Here is a 24,355-nt window from a genome sequence, read left to right on the forward strand (position 1 = left end):
GACTGTTCTGCAGAAGCATGCCCCTTGCTCCAGGGATGGCCAGGGGTGTACTTGAAATGAAGTGCCCCTCTTTTCCTGGCCAGGGTCTTTGTCAGTATACATCTTCTGGCTTGTTGGACATGTCCACACCTGCGTAGGTTTTCTCACCAGGATAGGAAACAAGGGCAGGGTTTTTAAACTCTGAGTTCCACCTCTTCTTCAGAATGGGTGGAGGAGAACTGAGCTTTTTTGCTGCTAGTTTTTACCCATCGTCCTCCTCTTTGTTAGGTTTCTTTTTCTTACTTTTTGTCTCCCTCCCAACTAAGGACCATTAATTTTTCAGAAGAGAAACAGAATTCGAGAAAGTTTTCTTTTGATAAATGAACTAAATAACAGCGATGGACTATATTCCTTTCAACCATATCCTCCTTTATGTTCTCTCTTTATATTGGGTGGGTATAGAGTGTAAGTAACCATGGTTACAGGTTCTTATGTATTAGAGCTAACCTGCCATCTAAATTGTTAGCATTTTGCCAAATTTGCTCTAATTTTGTCTTTCTCTCTCTCTCTCTCTCTCTCTCACACACACACACACACACACACACACACAGGTACACACAGACAGACAGACAGACAGACAGACAGACACACTTTTGCTCCGAGCAATGGCCGGGGTGGAGTTGAAAAAAATTTTTTTTGCTGAACTGGTTGAGTTTGTTGTAGAGGGCATGACCCTTTACACCAAATATGTCAGCATACTGTATCTCCCAAGATCAAGGATATTCTGTCCCATAACTATAGTGCCATTATCACTAAGAAACAATAATATCTAATACGTAGACCATTTTCAGGTTTCTCCAGTTATCCCAATAATGTCTTTTATTCCTCCCCCACCCCATCAGTGGTCGTTTATTGCATTTTGTCCCTTCAGTTCCCTTTAATTTAGAAGTTATCATTTTTTTTGTTTTGTTTTTATTATTCCTGGCACTGACAGTTTTTAAGATTCCAGGACAATTGTCTTGTAGAGTGTTCACAATCTGGATTTGTCTGGTTGTTACTTTAAGATTAGATTCAGTTTAAGGATGTTTGGCAAAACTATGACATTGCTGCTGTGGAGACATTTGATGTTCAGTTGTCTTAAAATTGATTATGCTGTTTGGTTAGCATCACTTGGTTAAGATGGTTTGCCAGAGATCTCCTCTGTAAAAATACCTAATCCAATAGGTAAATGATAAGTAATCTGTGGGAGTGATGCTCTGAGATTGTGTGAGTTCTCCAGCAGCCCTTTCCCCAATGGTTTTAGCATCCATTAATGATCCTTGACTGAGTCAATTATTGCATTGGTGGTTGCAAAGTGGGGTTTCCTATTTCTGCTATTTCTTTGACATTTATTAGCCAGCACTCTTGTAAAGGGCAGCTTCTCCCAACCCTCTTATCCTTGAATGTCAGTCACTATGGGCTCATGGTTTCTTTTTTTATTCTGTTGGTTATAATTCATCACTGTCATTCCTTTTATTGTTCAAACTGTCATAAATTTGGCCAGGGAGAACCTTTTCAAGGCAGCTTTTATGTCCTCTGGGCATGTTGGATTAATATTTGGGTACTTCCTTGCCTCCTGGCATAGTAAGATGTTCTAGGCTTATCTTGTACTTTCCTTGCACCAGACATGGAACCAACCATTCATTTCTCCAGTCAGCTAAGTTCTTTGGAAACCTCGATCTGGGTGTTTTGACTCCTCTTTAAAAATGCATATAGAGGGGCGGGGCCAAGATGGCGGACTAGGTGGACGCTACCACGGATCCCTCTTGCAACAAAGACTCGGAAAAACAAGTGAATCGATCACATACATAACAATCTACGAACCCTGAACAACAAACACAGATTTAGAGACGGAGAACGAACAAATACGGGGAGGCAGCGATTGTTTTCAGAGCCTGGAGCCAGCGTACCAGTCAGATTTTCTGGAAAAACTAGTTTCCCAGTGATGGCTCGGAGACAGCAGTCTATATCAAACCACATAAAGAAGCAGACCATGACAGATTCTCCAACCCCCCAAACAAAAGAATCAAAATCTTTCCCAAATGAAGATACAATCCTGAAAGTATCAGATACAGAATATAAAAAACAAATTTACAGAATGCTACAAGACATCACAAACGAAATAAGGCAAACTGCAGAAAAAGCCAAGGAACACATCGATAAAACTGTTGAAGAACTCAGAAAGATTATTCAGGAACATAGTGGAAAAATTAATAAGTTGCAAGAATCCATAGAGAGACAGCATGTAGAAATCCAAAAGATTAACAATAAAATTACAGAATTAGACAAAGCAATAGGAAGTCAGAGGAGCAGACGCGAGCAATTAGAATGCAGACTGGGACATCTGGAGGACCAGGGAATCAACACCAACATAGCTGAAAAAAAATCAGATAAAAGAATTAAAAAAAATGAAGAAACCCTAAGAATCATGTGGGACTCTATCAAGAAGGATAACTTGCGAGTGATTGGAGTCCCAGAACAGGGAGGGAGGACAGAAAACACAGAGAAAATAGTTCAAGAACTCCTGACAGAAAACTTCCCTGACATCATGAAAGACGAAAGGATATCTATCCAAGATGCTCATCGAACCCTATTTAAGATTGATCCAAAAAGAAAAACACCAAGACATATTATCATCAAACTTGCCAAAACCAAAGATAAAGAGAAAATTTTAAAAGCAGCCAGGGAGAAAAGAAAGGTTTCCTTCAAGGGAGAATCAATAAGAATAAGTTCAGACTACTCAGCAGAAACCATGCAGGCAAGAAGGGAATGGGACGACATATACAGAGCACCGAAGGAGAAGAACTGCCAGCCAAGGATCATATATCCAGCAAAACTCTCTCTGAAATATGAAGGCGAAATTAAGATATTTACAGATAAACACAAGTTTAGAGAATTTGCAAAAACCAAACCAAAGCTGCAAGAAATACTAAAGGATATTGTTTGTTCAGAAAACCAATAATATCAGATACCAGCACAATACAAGGTCACAAAACAGAACATCCTGATATCAACTCAAATAGGGAAATCACAAAAACAAATTAAGATTAATTAAAAAAAAAATAATACACATAACAGGGAATCATGGAAGTCAACAGGTAAGAGATCACAATAATCAAAAAGAGGGACTAAATACAGGAGGCATTGAACTGCCAGATGGAGAGTGATACAAGGCGATATAGAACGATGCAAGTTAGGTTTTTACTTAGAAAAATAGGGGTAAATAATAAGGTAACCACAAAAAGGTATAACAACTCCATAACTCAAGATAAAAGCCAAGAAAAACTTAACGACTCAACAAACATAAAGTCAAACACTATGAAAATGAGGATCTCACAATTTACTAAGAAAAACGTCTCAGCACAAAAAAGTATGTGGAAAAATAAAATTGTCAACAACACACATGAAAAGGCATCAAAATGACAGTACTAAAAACTTATTTATCTATAATTACGCTGAATATAAATGGACTAAATGCACCAATAAAGAGACAGAGAGTCACGGACTGGATAAACAAACACGATCCATCTATATGCTGCCTACAAGAGACACATCTTAGACTTAGAGACACAAACAAACTAAAACTCAAAGGATGGAAAAAATATATCAAGCAAACAATAAGCAAAAAAGAAGAGGAGTAGCAATATTAATTTCTGACAAATTAGACTTTAGACTTAAATCCACCACAAAGGATAAAGAAGGACACTACATAATGATAAAAGGGACAATTGATCAGGAAGACATAACCATATTAAATATTTATGCGCCCAATGACAGGGCTGCAAGATACATAAATCAAATTTTAACAGAATTGAAAAGTGAGATAGACACCTCCACAATTATAGTAGGAGACTTCAACACACCACTTTCGGAGAAGGACAGGACATCCAGTAAGAAGCTCAATAGAGACACGGAAGACCTACTTAAAACAATCAACCAACTTGACCTCATTGACTTATACAGAACTCTCCACCCAACTGCTGCAAAGTATGCATTTTTTTCTAGCGCACATGGAACATTTTCTAGAATAGACCACATATTAGGTCATAAAACAAACCTTTGCAGAGTCCAAAACATCGAAATATTACAAAGCATCTTCTCAGACCACAAGGCAATAAAACTAGAAATCAATAACAGAAAAACTAGGGAAAAGAAATCAAATACTTGGAAAATGAACAATACCCTTCTGAAAAAAGACTGGGTTATAGAAGACATCAAGGAGGGAATAAGGAAATTCATAGAATGCAACAAGAATGAAAATACTTCCTATCAAAACCTCTGGGACACAGCAAAAGCAGTGCTCAGAGGCCAATTTATATCGATAAATGCACACATAACAAAAAGAAGAAAGAGCCAAAATCAGAGAACTGTCCCGACAACTTGAACAAATAGAAAGTGAGCAACAAAAGAACCCATCAGGCACCAGAAGAAAACAAATAATAAAAATTAGAGCTGAACTAAATGAATTAGAGAACAGAAAAGCAATTGAAAGAATTAACAAAGCCAAAAGCTGGTTCTTTGAAAAAATTAACAAAATTGATAAACCATTGGCTAGACTGACTAAAGAAATACAGGAAAGGAAACAAATAACCCAAATAAGAAACGAGAAGGACCACATCACAACAGACCCAAATGAAATTAGAAGAATCATTTCAGATTACTACGAAAAATTGTACTCAAACAAATTTGCAAACCTAGAAGAAATGGATGAATTCCTGGAAAAACACTACCTACCTAAACTAACACGTTCAGAAGTAGAACAACTAAATAGACCCATAACAAAAAAAGAGATTGAAACGGTAATCAAAAAACTCCCAACAAAAAAAAGCCCTGGCCCGGACGGCTTCACTGCAGAGTTCTACCAAACTTTCAGAGAAGAGTTAACACCACTACTACTGAAGGTATTTCAAAGCATAGAAAATGACGGAATACTACCCAACTCATTCTATGAAGCCACCATCTCCCTGATACCAAAACCAGGTAAAGACATTACAAAAAAAGAAAATTATAGACCTATATCCCTCATGAACATTGATGCAGAAATCCTCAACAAAATTCTAGCCAATAGAATCCAACAACACATCAAAAAAATAATTCACCCTGATCAAGTGGGATTTATACCAGGTATGCAAGGCTGGTTTAATATCAGAAAAACCATTAATGTAATCCATCACATAAATAAAACAAAAGATAAAAACCACATGATCTTATCAATAGATGCAGAAAAGGCATTTGACAAAGTCCAACACCCATTTATGATAAAAACTCTTACCAAAATAGGAATTGAAGGAAAATTCCTTAACATAATAAAGGGCATCTGTGCAAAGCCAACAGCCAATATCACTCTAAATGGAGAGAACCTGAAAGCATTTCCCTTGAGAACGGGAACCAGACAAGGATGCCCTTTATCACCGCTCTCATTCAACATTGTGCTAGAAGTCCTAGCCAGGGCAATTAGGCTAGACAAAGAAATAAAGGGTATCTGGATTGGCAAGGAGGAAGTAAAGTTATCACTATTTGCAGATGACATGATCTTATACACAGAAAACCCTAAGGAATCCTCCAGAAAATTACTGAAACTAATAGAAGAGTTTGGCAGAGTCTCAGGTTATAAAATAAACATATAAAAATCACTTGGATTCCTCTACATCAACAAAAAGAACACCGAAGAGGAAATAACCAAATCAATACTATTCACAGTAGCCCCCAAGAAGATAAAATACTTAGGAATAAATCTTAGCAAGGATGTAAAAGACTTATACAAAGAAAACTACAAAGCTCTACTACAAGAAATTCAAAAGGACATACTTAAGTGGAAAAACATACCCTGCTCATGGATAGGAAGACTTAACATAGTAAAAATGTCTATTCTACCAAAAGCCATCTATACATATAACGCACTTCCGATCCAAATTCCAATGTCATATTTTAAGGGGATAGAGAAACAAATCACCAATTTCATATGGAAGGGAAAGAAGCCCCGGATAAGCAAAGCATTACTGAAAAAGAAGAACAAAGTGGGAGGCCTCACTCTACCTGATTTCAGAACCTCTTATACAGCCACAGTAGTCAAAACAGCCTGATACTGGTACAACAACAGGCACATAGACCAATGGAACAGAATTGAGAACCCAGATGTAAATCCATCCACGTATGAGCAGCTGATATTTGACAAAGGACCAGCGTCAGTTAATTGGGGAAAAGATAGTCTTTTTAACAAATGGTGCTGGCATAACTGGATATCCATTTGCAAAAGAATGATACAGGACCCATACCTCACACCAAGCACAAAAACTAACTCCAAGTGGATCAAAGACCTAAACATAAAGACTAAAACGATAAAGATCATGGAAGAAAAAATAGGGGCAACCCTAGGAGCCCTAATACAAGGCATAAACAGAATACAAAACATTACCAAAAATGATAAAGAGAAACCCGATAACTGGGAGCTCCTAAAAATCAAACACCTATGCTCATCTAAAGACTTCACCAAAAGAGTAAAAAGACCACCTACAGACTGGGAAAGAATTTTCAGCTATGACATCTCCGACCAGCGCCTGATCTCTAAAATCTATATGATTCTGTCAAAACTCAACCACAAAAAGACAAACAACCCAATCAAGAAGTGGGCAAAGGATATGAACACACATTTCACTAAAGAAGATATTCAGGCAGCCAACAGATACATGAGAAAATGCTCTCGATCATTAGCCATTAGAGAAACGCAAATTAAAACTACGATGAGATTCCATCTCACTCCAACAAAGCTGGCATTAATCCAAAAAACACAAAATAATAAATGTTGGAGAGGCTGCGGCGAGATTGGAACTCTTACACACTGCTGATGGGAATGTCAAATGGTACAACCACTTTGGAAATCTATCTGGCGTTATCTTAAACAGTTAGAAATAGAACTACCATACAACCCAGAAATCCCACTCCTTGGAATATACCCTAGAGAAAGAAGAGCCTTCACAGAAACAGATATATGCACACCCATGTTTATTGCAGCTCTGTTTACAATAGCAAAAAGCTGGAAGCAACCAAGGTGTCCATCAACAGATGAATGGTTAAATAAATTGTGGTATATTCACACAATGGAATACTACGCATCGATAAAGAACAGTGATGAATCTGTGAAACATTTCATAACATGGAGGAACCTGGAAGGCATTATGCTGAGCGAAGTTAGTCAGAGGCAAAAGGACAAATATTGTATAAGACCACTATTATAAGATCTTGAGAAATAGTAAAAACTGAGAAGAACACATACTTTTGTGGTTACGAAGAGGGGGAAGGGAGGGAGGGAGGGAGAGGGTTTTTTATTGGTTAATCAGTAGATAAGAACTGCTTTGGGTGAAGGGAAAGACAATACTCAATACATGGAAGGTCAGCTGAATTGGACTGGACCAAAAGCAAAGAAGTTTCCAGAATAAAATGAATGCTTCAAAGGTCAGCAGAGTAGGGGCGGGGGTCTGGGGAACATGGTTTGCGGGGACTTCTAAGTCAATTGGCAAAATAATTCTATTATGAAAACATTCTGCATCCCACTTGGAAATGTGGCGTCTGGGGTCTTAAATGCTAACAAGCGGCCATCTAAGATGCATCAATTGGTCTCAACCCACCTGGAGCAAAGGAGAATGAAGAACACCAAGGTCACACGACAACTAAGATTCCAAGAGACAGAAAGGGCCACACGAACCAGAGACCTACATCATCCTGAGACCAGAAGAACTAGTTGGTGCCCGGCCACAATCGATGACTGCCCTGACAGGGAGCACAACAGAGAACTCCTGAGGGAACAGGAGATCAGTGGGATGCAGACCCCAAATTCTCATAAAAAGACCATACTTAATGGTCTGACTGAGACTAGAGGAATCCCGGCGGCCGTGCTCCCCAGACCTTCTGTCGGCACAGGACAGGGACCATCCCCAAAGACAACTCATCAGACATGAAAGGGACTGGTCAGCGGGTGGGAGAGAGATGCTGATGAAGAGTGAGCTAATTATATTAGGTGGACACTTGAGAGTGTGTTGGCAACTCTTGTCTGGAGGGGGGATGGGAGGATAGAGAGAGAGGGAAGCTGACAAAATTGTCACAAAAGGAGAGACTGAAAGGGCTTACTCAATAGGGGAAGAGCAATGGGAGTAGGGAGTAAGATGTATGTAAACTTATATGTGACAGACTGATTGGATTTGTAAAGGTTCACTTGAAGCTTAATAAAGTTAATAAAAATGCATATAATCCAGAGAAAGTTAAAGACATTAATCATTTGTTTAAGATCCTTTTTTTTTTTTTCCTGGCACCCTTTGCTAAGACTATTATATAATGGTGACACTAGGACTTTAGATATTGGAAGTAAAGGTCTGATGAGACATTCCAAAGTGAATGCCTTTGGACTTTGGGCTGGAGGTGGCACAGGGATGCAAAAACGGAAGTGAGTTGGTCCCAGAGATGAATTTATATTACATTGGAATTCTGCCCAGGGAGTGACTAGAGAGCCTGAGAAAATGATTTTTGCTTTTTTTCCAGGTAGCCTCTGAACATTGGCTATGGTTTTTTATATCTGGTGATGGTAAGAGAGTATATTCCTTTGAGCTGTACATATGCTAATTTTAAAGCAATTTAAGAAATATAGTTTCCATACCAAGAATTCCTTAGTGCTCTATATTTTCCAAGTCACTGTGAGGTATGTAGATGGTTGTATATTTGAGCATGTCTCCTGTTAAAAATTAAAATTCATAGTTTTCATTTGAATAACCATACTTGAATATAGTATCTGAATTTATTGCTGACTCTAATATCTGGTTGTTATTTATTAAAGTGTATGTGTGCAACATTTTAGGCAGTGACTTAAGAGACAGAGTAGCCAAGAGTAGGCAGGGTGTTTTGATATATATATCATGGTAGAGTCTCTGGGGGAGATATTGAGCTCTAACTGCCTGATTTTTCTGGAACTCACTATGTCCTCTGTGATCTCTTTACGTATAATAGCTTACTTAAAATATTCATCTTGGCTTTATTGTTCTTGAAAATGAAACACAACAGGAAGGTAGTAGCTTTTGTGTTGGTCTTTGTAAGGCAGCCTGTGAAAATACAAAAGCAAATTTGAAACATAAGGGTTTTGTTTTTGTTTTTGTCTAAGTCAGCATTTTTGTAAGTTCAAAACAAAACAGAAAACACAGATCACTACACCAGTACTTTGTACGACAGGGATATGGTGATTATTCAGCTGTGTATACTGAATGTTACAGATATTTTGTAATTTTAGGAAACACACACACACACACACACAACATACGACCAGTGACGTTTAATTCTCAGCACAATTTTGAGAAGGAGGAGTCATATCAAGTAACTGCCCTGCACCACATAGCTACTGTGCATGCTGTATGCCTGGAAGGTTAACCTGAAAATGGAAAGGAACATATAATTTAATTGTTGAGCACGGATGAATGAACTCAGGTGTGCCGTGGCTGGGTTGTCCCAACTTGGCCTTTGATTCCTAAGCACCTTCAACATTCAGGTCTTAAGTGATGTCAGTATAAAGAATTAAAAACTAAACACTTTCATCTTAGCCGAATAGGTTACTTTCAAAGTCAAGTTTTGTTGTTGTTGGGAAAATTTTAATATAGTCAAGTTCTTTTGGTGGTAAAAAAGATCAATCTCTCTTTTCATATTTTCCGTTTAACACTCAAGTGAGAAGCTTATCTCCACGCCCAAATCCATTCCTCCTTGTATTTGTTTAATCATGATCTTGTCTGAAAGAGCTTTATCCAAAAAACATATGCCTTATTCAAAACAAAATTTCTTTCAGATATTAAGACAGCTAGGATGCAATTAATATAATTAAAAACCTTTTTAATCTGGATTTTGCTAATTCCATAACTGTTGTAACCAGTAAGAACAAGTTATACTTTGGCCTCTGTAATGAGTTTATGGCGCCCTAGCAGCACAATGGTTAAGAGCTCAGGTGCTAACCAAAATGTTGGCCGTTCGAATCCACCAGCCACTCCTTGGAAACCCTATGGGGCAGTTCTACTCCGTTATGTAGGGTTGCTATAAGTGGAGCGTCAACTCGACGGCAATGGGTTTGGTTTGCTTTGGTATAATGAGTTTATATGCTTTAGTCAGCCTTGTTGGGACTGTGATTTGTCCTTGAATTGCGAGGTAAAAATATTTTCAAGAGTTTAATCATCTGACTGGATCTATTAATACTTACGGTTGACAAGGAGCTTCTGATGTCCCTTGTTCCTGACATCTTCATTCTACTGGCTGGGTTTGAATGTGAAATGATTAGAGTAAAAAGAGGATTCCCCAATCAGATGCCTTAGTGTTATTTTTAGATAGCAAATTATCAGTTTTAATAGAAAAGTATGTGTGATTATTATAGAAAAGTTGGGCACCATAGGAAAATACAAAGAAAATAAAAATTCTTTTAGTGTTAATATGTACTTAGCTATTAAAAAGGCTTTTACTGGCCAATTTTTTAAATAAGTATATCACCAGCTCCTTCTTCCCAGTCTGTCTTAGCGTAGAAAAAAAAAATATATTTTTTATTTATTATTTTTTTTTTACTAAAACCTGTCCCCCATGGGTGACCCTGCTTCCTGCATAATAGCAACATGCAAGCAACCATGGTACGACAGACTGACAGACCAGAGGTGGAAAAAAAAATTGTTAAACGGGAACCTAATTTGCTATGTAAACACACAATAAAATAAATTTTAAAAAAGTCAGTAATCTCTCTAATGCTTCCTGGGTTTCAGTAACACTTCAGTTTTCCTATGGAGAAGAGGGAAATTATAACTAGCATTACTCCCATATCAAGCAAGTTCAGAGGCCACTCCATCTCCCATTACTGTGTCTTTCACCTTTAGCTCATCACAAGTAAATGCAGGTGAAACCTTTAGTAATTGTGATGCTGTTGCATGTCAGGGATTTAAACCTCCACCATTAAAAAGAAATAATCACATAAAAGAGCTGAACAGAAGACTTCAAAGGGCAGCAAGGGAAGACAAAGTATTATAATGAAATGTGCAAAGACCTGGAGTTAGAAACCAAAAGGGAAGAACACGCTTAGTATTTCTCAAGCTGAAAGAAATGAAGAAAAAGTTCAAGTCTTGAGTTGCAATATTGAAGGATTCTATGGGTAAAGTGGAAACCCTGGTGGCATAGTGGTTAAGTGCTACGGCTGCTAACCAAGAGGTCGGCAGTTCGAATCCACTGGGCGCTCCATGGAAACTATACGGGGCAGTTCTACTCTGTCCATCAGGGTCGCAATGAGTTGGAATCGACTCGACGGCAGTGGGTTTGGTTTGGTTTGGTTTTATGGGTAAAGTATTGAATGACACAGAAAGCATCAAAAGAGGTGGAAGGAATACACAGAGCCACTGTACCAAAAAGAATTGGTTGACATTGAACCATTTAATGAAGCATCATATGATCAGGAACCAGCTGTACTGAAGGAAGCAGTCTAAGCTGCACTGAAGGAATTGGCAAAAAAACAAGGCACCAGGAATTGATGGAATACCAACTGAGATGTTTCAACAAATGGGTGCAATGCTGGAACTGCTCACTCTTCTATGCCAAGAAATTTGGAAGACAGCTACCTGGCCAGCTGACTGGAAGAGACCCATATTTGTGCCCATTCCAAAGAAAGGTGATCCAACAGAATGCAGAAATTATTGAAAATATCATTAATATCATACACAATTAAAATTTTGCTGAAGATAATTCAGAAACAGTTGCAACAGGAGTACATGGACGGGGGCTGTCAGAAATTCAAGCTGGATTTAGAAGACGAAGTGGGATGAGTGATATCGTTGCTGATATCAGATGGATCTTGGCTGAAAGCAAAAATACCAGAAAGATACTTACCTGTGTTTTATTGACTATGCAAAGGCTTTCAACTGTGTGGATCATAACAAATTATGGATAACATTGTGAAGAATGGGAATTCCAGAAGACTAATTGTGCTCATGAGGAACCTGTACATAGACCAAAATGCAGTCATTCGAACAGAACAAGGGGATACTGTGTGGTTTAAAGTCAGAAAAGGTATGTATCGGGTTGTGCAGTCAAAATGCTCCTTAGAAGGGAGGATGGGAAGATGGCACTCAAAAACTTCATTAGTGACATGTTAAAAAAAAAAAGTACAAAAGATTAAAAACAAACAAACAAATCCATCACCATCGAGTTGATTCCGAGTTGACCCTGCAGGACTCATAGTGATCCTTGAAGCCCCATAGGGTTATGGTTGCAGCTTGAGAGGTATTGTGAAGTGGTGGGAGAAGGATTGCCTGGAATCAGAGAGAAAATTGCAAGACCAGATGTGGATGGGTGTGGCTCATAAGACGTGGTGAAAACTGAGGTAAAGCTGGTAGATGTTTGGGGTGGGGAGGTCGTATGCCTTCCATGTATCCTTATGCAGCTGGGTACAGTTTTCTGTTACCACCTAGTGTTTCTTACAATGAAATTATGCATAAGCAAGCATGAAATTTGGGTTAGATTCAAATTGTTTGCTAGTGTATCAATCTTGGAACAAATGCAAATCTCATAGCAGGTGCTGTTGAGTCGATTTTGACTCATAGCAACTCAGTGCAGCAGAGTAAAACTGCACCACAGGGTTTTCTAGGCTGTAACCTTTACAGAAAAGAATCTGGGCTGCACAGTGAAGTGCTAGGCAGCTAACCGAAAGGTCGGTGGTTTGAACCCATCAGCTGCTGCATGGGAGAAAGATGTGGCAGTTTGCTTCTGTAAAGATTACAGCCTTGGAAATTCTGTGGGTCAATTCTACTCTATCGCGCTAGATCACTATGAGCTGAAATCAACTTGATGGCTGTAGGTTTCTTTCTTTCTTTCTTTTTTTTAATCTTTATAGGAACGGATTGCCAGTTTTTCTCCCATGGAGTCACTGGGTGGATTTGAACTGCCTATCTTTTGTTTAGCAGCAGAAAGGTTAAGTGTTGTGTGGTCATACAGTGGTGTCCTGGGGTAACTGAGACATGGTAGTCTGCTTGTCCCTATCCTAAGTACAATTAATACATGTTAAGCACTTAGACAAGACTCTGGAATAGAGTAAGTGCTATATAATCGTTAGCAATAACAATAATAATAAATGATGCTTATTGGTGTTTATGGGTTCTGTCTGCTTTTTAATTATGACTGCTTGTAGCGGCACTCCTGCCTCCTCCTAACTGACTAATTTCTCAAGCTCTTGCAGCTTGTAAATTACTCATCAAGCTTCTTAGAATTGCATCTAAAGTAATGTCAGAATGAGGGCTGCACAGGCTTTAAGGTATGGATTACCTGTGGCACCTGTTTTACAAAAGTGTTTTATTTTCTTAATGAATTATTATGCATCCATTTACAGAGGCTATTAGTGGTTCAGGGTAGAATTCTTTTACCTTCCATACTGGAGATCCAGGTTCGATTCCTGGCCAGTGCACCTCACGTGCAGGTACCACCTGTCTATCAGTGGAGGTTTGTGTGCTGCTATGGTGCTGAACAGGTTTTAGTGGACTAAAATGGACTAGGAAGGAAGGCTTGGAGACCTGCTTTCAAAAATTAGCCAGGGAAAACCCTGTGGATCCTAACGGTCTGAACCAATCAAGGGGGTGCTGCAGGACTGAGAAGCATTTTGTTCCGTTGTGTGCAGAGCCTCCATGAGCCAGGGGCTGACTTGAAGGCAGCTAACAACAGCAACATCCATTTTAGGGTTACTGGGGAGAAGCAAGTTATCTTCCCATCCCCACCTGCAAAAGTAAAGTCTGCTTAAATGAATATATATGAAGAGTGTTTAAAAGTTGTGGATAATTTTCCGTATGTTGTTGTTGTTCGCTCCTATTGACGACCGCTTCTGTGTTTGTGACCTGAGCTCATCTTTGAAAGGTGGGGCTAGCAAGTGCAATTTCAGAAGACCTTCCCTCCTGAGTCACAGTATAATTAGAAATCCAGATCCTCCCTCAGTTTCTTTTTATGACTTCCTGAGAAAGACGTTTTTAACATGGACGGTTGCTGAAGAAGCTATGCTAGTTCCTGCTTTAGAAACTAAGATCAAAATACCATCTAGATTTAGGAAACCTTGCTGGTATATTACGAAAGGAAAATAACTTACTTATCTCATAATTTAGGTATTCCAGTGAAATCATTATTTTAATTATACATAGATACTTTGAATAGCAATGAGCTGTTTTGATTTTTAATTTCTAATCTGACTTTGAATTTAAAATTTTTGTCTCCACACAATTTCTAGGTATCTTTGGGCTGCCTGACTTCCTTGGGTGATTGCTATTAATAAACAAACTCTGTGGGAAAAAGGGAGCTTGCCTTCTGAGCTTTGTACCAAAGACCTGGGAAAAGTAAGTAATCTTCTTAGCTTACTTAAAAAAAAAAATTTTGTTATATTTCCCTCGGAAAGTTAACAATGGATTTGTGGCTTTTCTACTTTGTTTTATTCCTGGTTTAGTACATCTCATATGCTCTTATGGACTTGAAAGTTGGAAGGGAACTCAGGAGACCTCTTCTTAAAAACCTTCTAAAAAATTAGGATGACCTCCTTCATTTTGCCATTTCTCTTGTGTTTCATAAACTGAGTCCTCAAGGTCCAGCTAAAACGTTTATCAGAGTTGCAGTCTATGAAATAAACTTTAAAGGTAAAGCAATATAATGTGACATGACAGAAGAGATCAGTTTTCTTATCTTCTGGCGTTTTAGACTTTTGGATATTTTGGATAGCCTCTTTGGTTGTGAAATTTTAGAATAAGAATGGAATCCACTTGATCTTTTTATTGTCTGGAAAGGAAAACAAGATGTGGAATTGCTTGTTCAATAAATCCCTCATATAGTTTGGTCTTGGAAGAATTGATGCACCTCTCAGTTTTATTGTTTTACACCTTTTTTTGAGGTACTTGAAGATAGTCTAAGTGAAACAGCTGTATGAATGTTTTTGCTATCTCTTAGAAAAAAAGGTTTGGTGCTAGAACTCTCAATTTTATTTCTTGGTTTAATTACCTACCGTTAGCGTCAAAAGGACCCTGTTGTTGTTGTTGTGTGCTGTTTAGTTGATTGTGACTCACAGTGACCTGATAGGACACTGCCCCATAGGGTTTCTTAGATTGTAGTAGGGAGCAGATCGCCAGTTCTTTTTTCTTGCTGAGAGGCTGGTGGGCTTGAACCTTTTGACTTGCAGCCAAGCATTTAACCATTGCATCGCCAGGGATCCTTGAATGGACCCTAAAAATAATTAAGTCAGTGTACTTCTTCTGTAGATACTACTTGGAAGAATGAATGACAAATACCCATAAGAATGTAAGCAACACAAGTCACACACACACAAATCTCCTTTATGGCATGTTCCAAAAACATTATCCTTGACAGTTAGAACCATTCTGCCGTTAAATTACTGGAAGGTTTTCTTAACTTTATTTGCTCTTCTGTCTTATATCTCATTTTCCTTTCTGATAGTATAAATGAACTAGTTAAAACATTTAAGTCAAAGCAAGGCAGAAAAACAACAACAATAAAACTGTTCTAGAAGTTCCATAGTTGTATTAATATACTGTGTTAGTATTTAATATACAAAGATCAATTTTATAGATTCTCTTGTTATGTTCTGTCCCGTAGGGTTGTTGTGAGTCAGAATTGACTCAACTGCAACGGTTTTTTTTTTTTTTTTCTTTTTAATCGTTATGTTTTGTTTAATCGACTCGACGGCAGTGGTGGGTTATGTTTTGTTTACTATAAATTTACTCATAATTAAACTACGTATTATTTGGTAATAATTATAATAAAGTGAAGGGTCTTTAATTGTGAAACCTATTTGAAGTTAAAGAAGACATTTACATGTACTGAAAAGATATATGTATATAATATACATATATCTGCATATATGAATATGGTTTCTGAGGGCTTCTGACGATCTGCTAAAATATAAACCCATTGAAAGCAAAGACTTAGAAAATGTTCTCTGAAAACATTTGTTGTTACAATGAATGATTGAAGGAGTGGAAAGCTATTGTCAGTGTTGTCTACAAGACATACTAATCACATATTAATCTTGAAATCCTATGTTGTGTAGTTGTTATTCCATCTTGACAGGTTATTTAAAAGAGGATTACCTTGGAAGTCACTAGTTTGCCCATAGAAGTGAAATGAGGAGGGTTAAAGAGTAGTTCTCTGGCCTTCAGCATCCAGATATTTGCAGTGGTGTTTATATTGAAAATGTAACTTAGCTCTAGCAAGGAAGCTACTTTAACTGCTTTTCAAATAATTTAGCTTTTCTTTAAAATTTAATGTATTCTCTGGGGAAATATTTTCCTTCCATTATACCAAAATATTCCCCTTTGGGATACATTGTAGCATTGTTGTAAAAGCGATTTTCCATTTTGTAGAGGCAAGGCATCTGTAGGAGTTTTGGTCACAACAATCAGCTAAAGACAGCCCCAGTGTTATCAGAGAGACCATGACAAAGAGATCTCTGCTTTTAAAACTGATGTCATTGGTGAGTATTTGTAGGCAAGGAAGGATATCCACAATTCACTTTTACGTTAAAGGAGATAAGATTATAATGCCTAAGTGTGCTCCATATAAATGTAGTTCTGAAGACCTAGGTTGATAGAAGTTCACATGGCTGATGGAGTCCTTTCTGAAATTAAGTCATGAGAGAGTGTTTCTGACTCTACTTTGAAAACTGTAAGAGATATACGTATTGGTAGTTTCTTTCTGGTGGCACAGTGGTTACACGCTAGGCTGCTAAGTGAAAGGTTGGCAGTTCAAACCCAACAGCCGCTCTTTGGGACAGTTATACTCTGTTCTGTAGGATCGCTGTGAATCGAAATCAACTGGATGGCAATGAGTTTGTGTTTTTTTTGTCCTCTCCTTTTATTTTTTCTTAATCACAAATATGTTTCTAAAGTCTTCCTCATTTCAAACATCTAGTTATTTCAGGTAGATTTCAAATAATTACTTTAAATGTTTGAGTCTGTAATGTTGACAGACTGTAGCTGTACTTAAAAAAAAATTAGCCATGTACTGTTTTAAAAGAACTGAAAAATAACTTCTATTTTATTATCCTGTTAAAAATATGCATATATATATTTACTTCTGTGTTAATACTAAAAAGTAGTGTATATTATAGATTGCTTGGTGAGCTGCCTTTCCCACTTAACAATAAGTAATGGGTATCCATGCTAAGAAATATTTACTTACATCATTTTTTAGTGAAAGAGGAACAGTTGGATTTCAGTTTTTTGCTTACTTTGAGGCTACCTTAGCCTTCAGTCAGAAAGATGTATAAGTATGTGTTGTAGGTGTTTATCTGAGAACAGAAAGTAGAATAGGATTTGCCTTCTAAAATCTCTACAGTGTTTACTGTAACCAGACACATTCTGAATAGAATCCTTGTGAGACTAAACACGTGTTCAAAATTGTGTCACTGGCTGACAGGTACTCTGTATAAAGCTTTGTGTCTTCTTTGGTTCCTTTATTATGTTACAGGAATGCAGGTGACATGTTCTTCCCACCCAGCTGTCTTCCTCAATGTTTCTGTCTATACCTAAGGGATGATTCTACCTACACAGATCTCGCTCCCAAAAAACCCTAAATTTCTTAGATGAGCTGGTGGGCACAGAAGGATTGTTTGGTAGACATTGGACTATAATTTATTGATGAAGCAAGTTGCAATCCTAATTAGAGATGCAAAATGTCTTATAGACCTTTTCATACTTCTCATTTTTAAGTTCATTGGTTGAATACCTACTATGTGTCAGTTACTGTGTTCTCAAACCAAACCCATTGCCGTTGAGTTGATTCTGACTCATAGCGACCCTATAGGGCAGAGCAGAGTTGGCCCATAGAGCAAGACTGTAAATCTTTACAGAAGCAGACTGCCACATCTTTCTCCCAAGGAGCAGCGGTGGGCTCAAAGTGCTGAGTGCTTAACCACTGTGCCACCAAGGCTCCTCTAGTCACTGTGTTAGGAGCTCATTATTCAAAGATGAATGAAATATGTCTTTGCTTTCAGGGAATTTGAGCTTCAAATTCAGATTCAAATAACCTTTTTTCAGCGTGTGGCATGTGACCAGCAGTGGTGCTGGATGTTCTTAGGTGAGGTGTTTGGCCACTGAAATTCAGTAGTGATCTTTTCAGTCCCCTTTACCACTCAAAAGAAGTTATAAATAAATTTTTCTTATCTTTTTTTGTTTTTGTTTTTCCCTTGAAGCCAGTCACATTCAGCAGTGGGGTCTAATCTTTTGAAGTTTATTTTCTCTCATTGTATTTTCTTAAACTTTTGGTACCTGGTGGTGACACAATGGCTAGACGCTCGGCCACTAACCAAAAGGCTGGTGGTTCGAACTCACCCAGCAGCTCTGCAGGAGAAAGAGCTGGCGATCTGCTCCCATAAAGATTATAGCCTAGTCCAATTGTGCTGACTTCCCCGTATTGTGTGGAAGTCAACACAACTAGACTAAGCCAAAAGCTAAGAAGGTTCCTGAACACAACCAAACACTTTGAGGGATAGAGTAGCTGGGGCTGGGGTCTGGGGACCATGGTTTTGGGGGACATCTAGGTCAATTGGCATAACAAAATTTATTAAGAAAATGTTCTGCATCTCACTTTGGTGACTGGTGTCTCGAGTCTTAAAAACTTGCAAGCGGCCATCTAAGATACATTAGTTGGTCCCAACTCACTTGGAGCAAAGGAGAATGAAGAACACCAAAGACACAAGGAAAATAGGAGCCCAAGAGACAAAAGGGCCACATAAACCAGAGACTCCATTAGCCTAAGACCAGAAGAACTAGATGGTGCCTGGCTACCAGCAATGACTGCCCTGACAGGGAACACAACAGAGAGTCCCTGATGGAGCAGGAGAAAAGCATGGAGCAGAATTCAAATTCACGTGTAAAAAGTCTTAATGATCTGACTGAGACTGAAGGAAGGAACCCCTGAAGCCATGGCTGCCAGATGCTCTGTTGGCCCAGAGCTGGAACCATTCCCAAGACCTGCTCTTCGGACAGAGATTAGACTGGACCATGAAACATAAAATGATACTCATGAGGAGCGTGCTTCTTGGTTCAAGCGAATATGTGGGGACCAAGTGGGCAGCTCCTGTCTGGAGACAGGATGGGAAGGCAGGAAGGGTCAGGACCTGGTTAGATGGATACAGGAAACCCGCGGTAGAAAGGGGGAGTGTGCTGTCACATTGTGGGGATAGCAATTAGTGTCACATAACAGTATGTATATAAATTTTTATATGAGAAATTGACTTGAGCTGTAGACTTTCACCTAAAGCACGATAAAAGAAAAGAAAAGATTACAGCTAGAAAACCCTATGGAGCAGTTCTACTCTATCACAGTGGGTTGCTGTAACAGAAATACCACAAATGAATGGCTTTAACAAACAGACATTTATTCTCTCACAATCTAGTAGGCCAGAAGTCCAAATTCAGGATGCCAGCTCCAAGGGAAGGCTTTCTTTCTCTGTCGACTCTGAATGAAGGTCCTTGTCATCCATCTTCCCTGCTTGAGGAGCTTCTCAGTGCAGGGACCCCAGGTCCAAAGGACATGCACTCCTGGCTCTTCTTGCTTGGTGGTAATGTGGTCCCCATCCCAAGTTTCAGGATCCCGTTTCTTCCCAATCAATGTCTTCATTTTAACTTCAGACACCTCTTGAGGCTGGCAATTGAGTTGGTTTTGTAAGTCAGCCACTCTTACAATAAGACCCTGGATTTGGTTTTCCACAATATCAACTCTGTTACTACAAGAAATTAGGCTTTCTTTCAAAGCAGAAGTGGAAACTTTGAGGTCATTTATGTGGCACTTGAGCTTTGACTCTGAAGCCCTGAGCTTATCTCTTTCTTTCACTAGTTTGTCTAGTGAAAGTAGGACCAACAAACCAGCTTCCTTATACTTTTTGTTATGATGGAATTGTAGAAAGATATCACACATGCAGTCACCCAGAGCCTCACCTTTCACCAAAACCTGATCTATTGGTGGTGATATTTTTCATATTTGTATTGCCACCTCATGCCATGGGTTAGTAGTGTGCTCTTTACTATTGGAAGCAGAGTTAGCAATGTCTTTAAGGCTAACCAAACTTGAGAACTAATTTAGAAAACCCATCCTTACAATTTTGTTTCACTAGAACACTCTCAGTACCAAATGTCTTAAGCTGGGTTCTCTAGAGAAGTAAAACCAGTACAGTATACATATACATACATACATATACATACGTGTGTGTGTGTGTGTATATATATATATATATGTATATGTAGAGAGAGAGAGAGATTTATTTCAGGGAAATGGCTTGCATGGTTGTAGACCCATCTGTAGGTCAGGATAGAGGCTTCCCCTGATTCATGAAGCTGCAGGGACTGGCGAACTCAGGGTCGGCAGGTCAGAGAGCAGGGCTGTTTCTCACAGGCTGTGAAGCTCGATGAATCCCAAGATCAGTGGGCAAGACTGCAGGTAAACTGCTATCTCAAGTCCCAAGAATTGGAGGTCAGACGAACAGGAGCCAGGTGCAGGATCCAGTGCAGGCAAAAAGCCCCAGAGGCTGGCCAGAATGTTTATATTCAGGGCAGGCCACACAGGCAAGGAAACTCCCTTTGAACTGCAGATCCCATCATGGGGGTGATCACGTATCAAATCTCAACAGGGAAGTGATCACAACGTTACACAGCCGCCAAACCACTGAGAATCATGGCCCAGCCAAGTTGACGCACAATCTTAACCATCACAGTCACTGTGTGTTGAAAATTGACTCAGTGGCACACAACAACAACAACAACAACAACAAATACAAATACTTGTTAAGTTAAATAGGCAAATGGAAAGACAGTTAATAAGCAAATATCAAATATTTAATTGATAAACTTAGAGCAATGATCCTATAAATATATACGTTTGTGCACATGCATACACATATATATTTTTTATGTTTGGAAACCTATATACAAATAATGTAGCCAAAATTTCTTCTAGAAGAATAGTTCTTAGCCCAAATGGTACAGTTACATATATCAGGATTTCATGTTGTTTTATCCTTAGAGTGCTTTACTGTCCAAACAAGTTTCAAAACCAGAGCATTAAATAACTTGATCTTCACAATAATTCTGGGAGTAGGGATTATTGAAACTCAGGACTCAAGTAACTTAGCTACATTCACCCAGTTAGAAAATGTTCAAGTCAGGATTCTGGTTCTAAACTATCTAACTTTAAATCCCGTGCAATATCCTTCTGATTTCCATGAGCCGATGGGGATGGTAGGCTCATAAATGCTATGGCCATGCCAAGGAAGGGGCACTCATTTCGGCTGAGGAATCAGGAAATGTGTGTCTGCCGCACTGAAGAGCTGGCACTGACGTAAATCTTGAAGACAGAGTTATGAGGCAGAGAGGAAGAGGGAGAGCATTTGGGGCTATAGGAAAAGCATGTGCCACAGCGTGGAGGAATGGAAGCTGATGGCATGTTCAGGGTGGCCAGAACGCCATTGCGTCTAGAGTATGGGGCATGGTGGGGAACATAGTAGACTCTGAGCTTGAGATGTAAGTCAGGCTGATGCCAGAGTGAGGAGGGCTGTGTGTGCCATGCTTGAGACTTGTGGTTTCTAAACAGTAAATGACCATTGAGAGTTTTGAAGTAGGGGAAATATCATAATTAGATGGAAATTTTACAAATATCACAGCAATGTGGAATATAGACTACAAAATAGAAAACTGGAGGTGGGAGCCCCAGGACGACCATGACCATGTAAGGTTATGTAGATTGTTTAGTACACAGTGTGTGTATGAGAGGGGGGTAGGGAGGAGGGATAACCGTCCACCATGTTGCTCACCAAGCTGTGCATTCTGGGGCTGGGTCTACCCAGAGAGGGCATTTTTTTATTTTGCACGATAAGATTCTCTGTTTGCCTTTTAATTGCCTATAAAATAATAGCAGGGATTACACAACTAAAGATATAAAAGTGTACGCTAGGGCCTAAGAGTCTGGAGGTCAGTGTGGTGTGGTCTGCTTATTAACTAGGTGACTTTCTGCTTGTCCCCCATCCTCTCAAAGCCATTGCCCCATTGCGTCAGTAAAGGGTCTCCAGAGAAACAGAACCAATAAGATGATTGGTATTATTTATCGTATATATGTTTGTCTGTGTGTGTCTGTGTGTGTGTGTGTGTGTGTGTGTAGAAAGAGAATGAAAGAGACAGGCAGACACAGACCCTCTCGGGATGACACAAACAATTCGTGCTCAACTATTAACCTAAAGGTTGATGGTTTAAACCCACCCAGCTGTGCTCCAGAAGAGAGGCCTGGTGGTCTGCTTCCATAAAGTTTCTAGCAAGAAAACCCTAGGGAGCAGCACTACCCTGTAACACGTGAGGTTGCCGTGAGTCGGAATTGACTTGACAACAATGGGTTTAGTTTGGTTTATAATATATAGGATTCTCTGTGTGTGTGTGTGTGTGTGTGTGTGTGTGTATATATATATACTGAACCATGGTAAGAACTTTACACGTTACATGTTTTATCTTATTTAATCCTTACACCAGAGTCCTGAGAGGTAAGCTTATTACCCCATTTTAAAGATTTTGAAACTGAGACCCAGGAGGTTAAATAACTTGTCTAATGCCATACAGCCAGGAAGCGGCAGAGTCATGAACCCTGGTCTGAATGACTCAAAAGATTATTATACTTCAGCCACTGTGAAAGTTCAACCTGCATGCTTTACTTAGAAGTAATCTTTTCTATACATTGAACTCCCTTAATATCCTACTGGAATCTCTCTGATAATATACCTGGATTTTATCTTTTATTATTTTTAACTTAAATTGGGTCATAGGTATTTGCATAGTGTTTTATATAACTTATTAAGACTATAATAAGATCCTGAAGGCTGGGATTGGTCTCATTAATATTTTTGTCTTCCATAGTTCCTTGTTCAATAAAATATTGTTGATAGGATGAATAATCTTCAAGATTCCTTCCATCTCTTAAAATTCAGTAATTCTTTATGACATATGTAGAGCTTCAGGTTGCAGTTACATTCAAGTAGAACTTAAGAACTCATTGAGATTCTAGTTTGGTATCTAGGTTGATTGCTAAAGTTTCCTAAAGTTCCTAATTCCCATTTTATATGAAAAAGAATTTGTGACCTGCTGTCAAAGATTGAAGTATAGATCAAAACGGACCTCTTGCAAGCCCTGTGTGGCGGTGATAAAGCTGAGCTTGCTGCTTCATTGCTGTGAGAGGTTTAAAACACAAATGTCTTAAATGATGTTTTGTATCCATAAAGATGTTGCATCGTCATTACTGTGGGGAAAGACCTCAGTGTGTAGACTTACTTGGAACCTTTTGGTGGTTTCTGCTGAACTCAGATTTAGAAAACAAGTAGTTGTGCTTTCCTAGTTCAAGGCTTGTGATTATCAAAAACCCAGGGGCAGGACTGTCCAGGTTTATATCAGAGCCCTTCCAGTTACGAACTCTGAGACCACTGGCAAAGAAAGACTCTATGAAATGCGAGCGGGTTGTGATGATAGGTTCATGAGCCAAGTTCACTGGGAATTTAGGGGAAAAAAATCGACTTCTAGATGGGAGTCACTTTTGCTGAGATCATCTTTGAAGGAGGCCCAAATTGCAAACTCGTAGGACAAAATTTTTTTTTTATTGTTGTAAAAATATATATTGCACAGCATTTGCCAATTTAATGCTTTTCACATGTACATCTTAGTGACATCAATTACATTAACATGTACAACCATCACCCATATCTGTTGCGAGATTTCATCACCATATGAACAGAGACTCAGTGCCTCCTAAACGATGACTCCCCTTTACCCCCTCTCCCGCCACTGGAAACCCCAATAAACTTTGCTCTCTCTACGTTTGCCTATTCTAGATATTTTATATAAGTGAGATCATGGAGTAGTTGTCCTTTTGTGAATAATTTTGTTCAGCGTGTTTTCAAGGCTCATCCATTTTGTGGCATACATCATGACTTCATTTCTTTTTATGGCTAATATCCCATTGTATATGTATACTATACGTATATATTTGTGTGTGTGTATATATATACACACACACGTATAATTCATTCATCTACTGATAGACACTTAGGGTGTTTCCACCTTTTGGCAATTGTAAATAGTGCTACAGTGAACATTGGTGTACATGTGTCTATTTGTGGTAGGACAGAGTTGTTTATCCTACGTTGGCCTTTTGCTGTTTTTAAACCAGAGTTCACTTTCTCTTGTTACCACTGCATCTACTTTTGTGAGCCGTGAAGAGGTAGCCTTGGTCTTGCTTCGTGCTCTGTGTGTCCGAGTAGAGAAGGAAATGATGGCTT

The 24,355-nt window shown here is 38.8% G+C and overlaps 1 protein-coding gene across 9 annotated transcripts in view; it reads left to right on the plus strand.

Moving 5' to 3' along the window:
- The window catches only part of APBB2 (amyloid beta precursor protein binding family B member 2), a 442,316-nt gene that overhangs the window by 114,244 nt on the left and 303,717 nt on the right, over positions 1-24,355 (plus strand). For all 9 annotated transcript variants that reach the window (XM_064285876.1, XM_064285875.1, XM_064285882.1 and 6 more), the window contains exon 3: positions 14,276-14,381. The gene's annotated coding sequence lies outside the window, so the exon portion shown is untranslated. The remainder of the gene's footprint in view (positions 1-14,275; positions 14,382-24,355) is intronic.

This window comes from Loxodonta africana, chromosome 5, assembly GCF_030014295.1.
Source record: "Loxodonta africana isolate mLoxAfr1 chromosome 5, mLoxAfr1.hap2, whole genome shotgun sequence".
Classification (NCBI taxonomy): domain Eukaryota; kingdom Metazoa; phylum Chordata; class Mammalia; order Proboscidea; family Elephantidae; genus Loxodonta; species Loxodonta africana.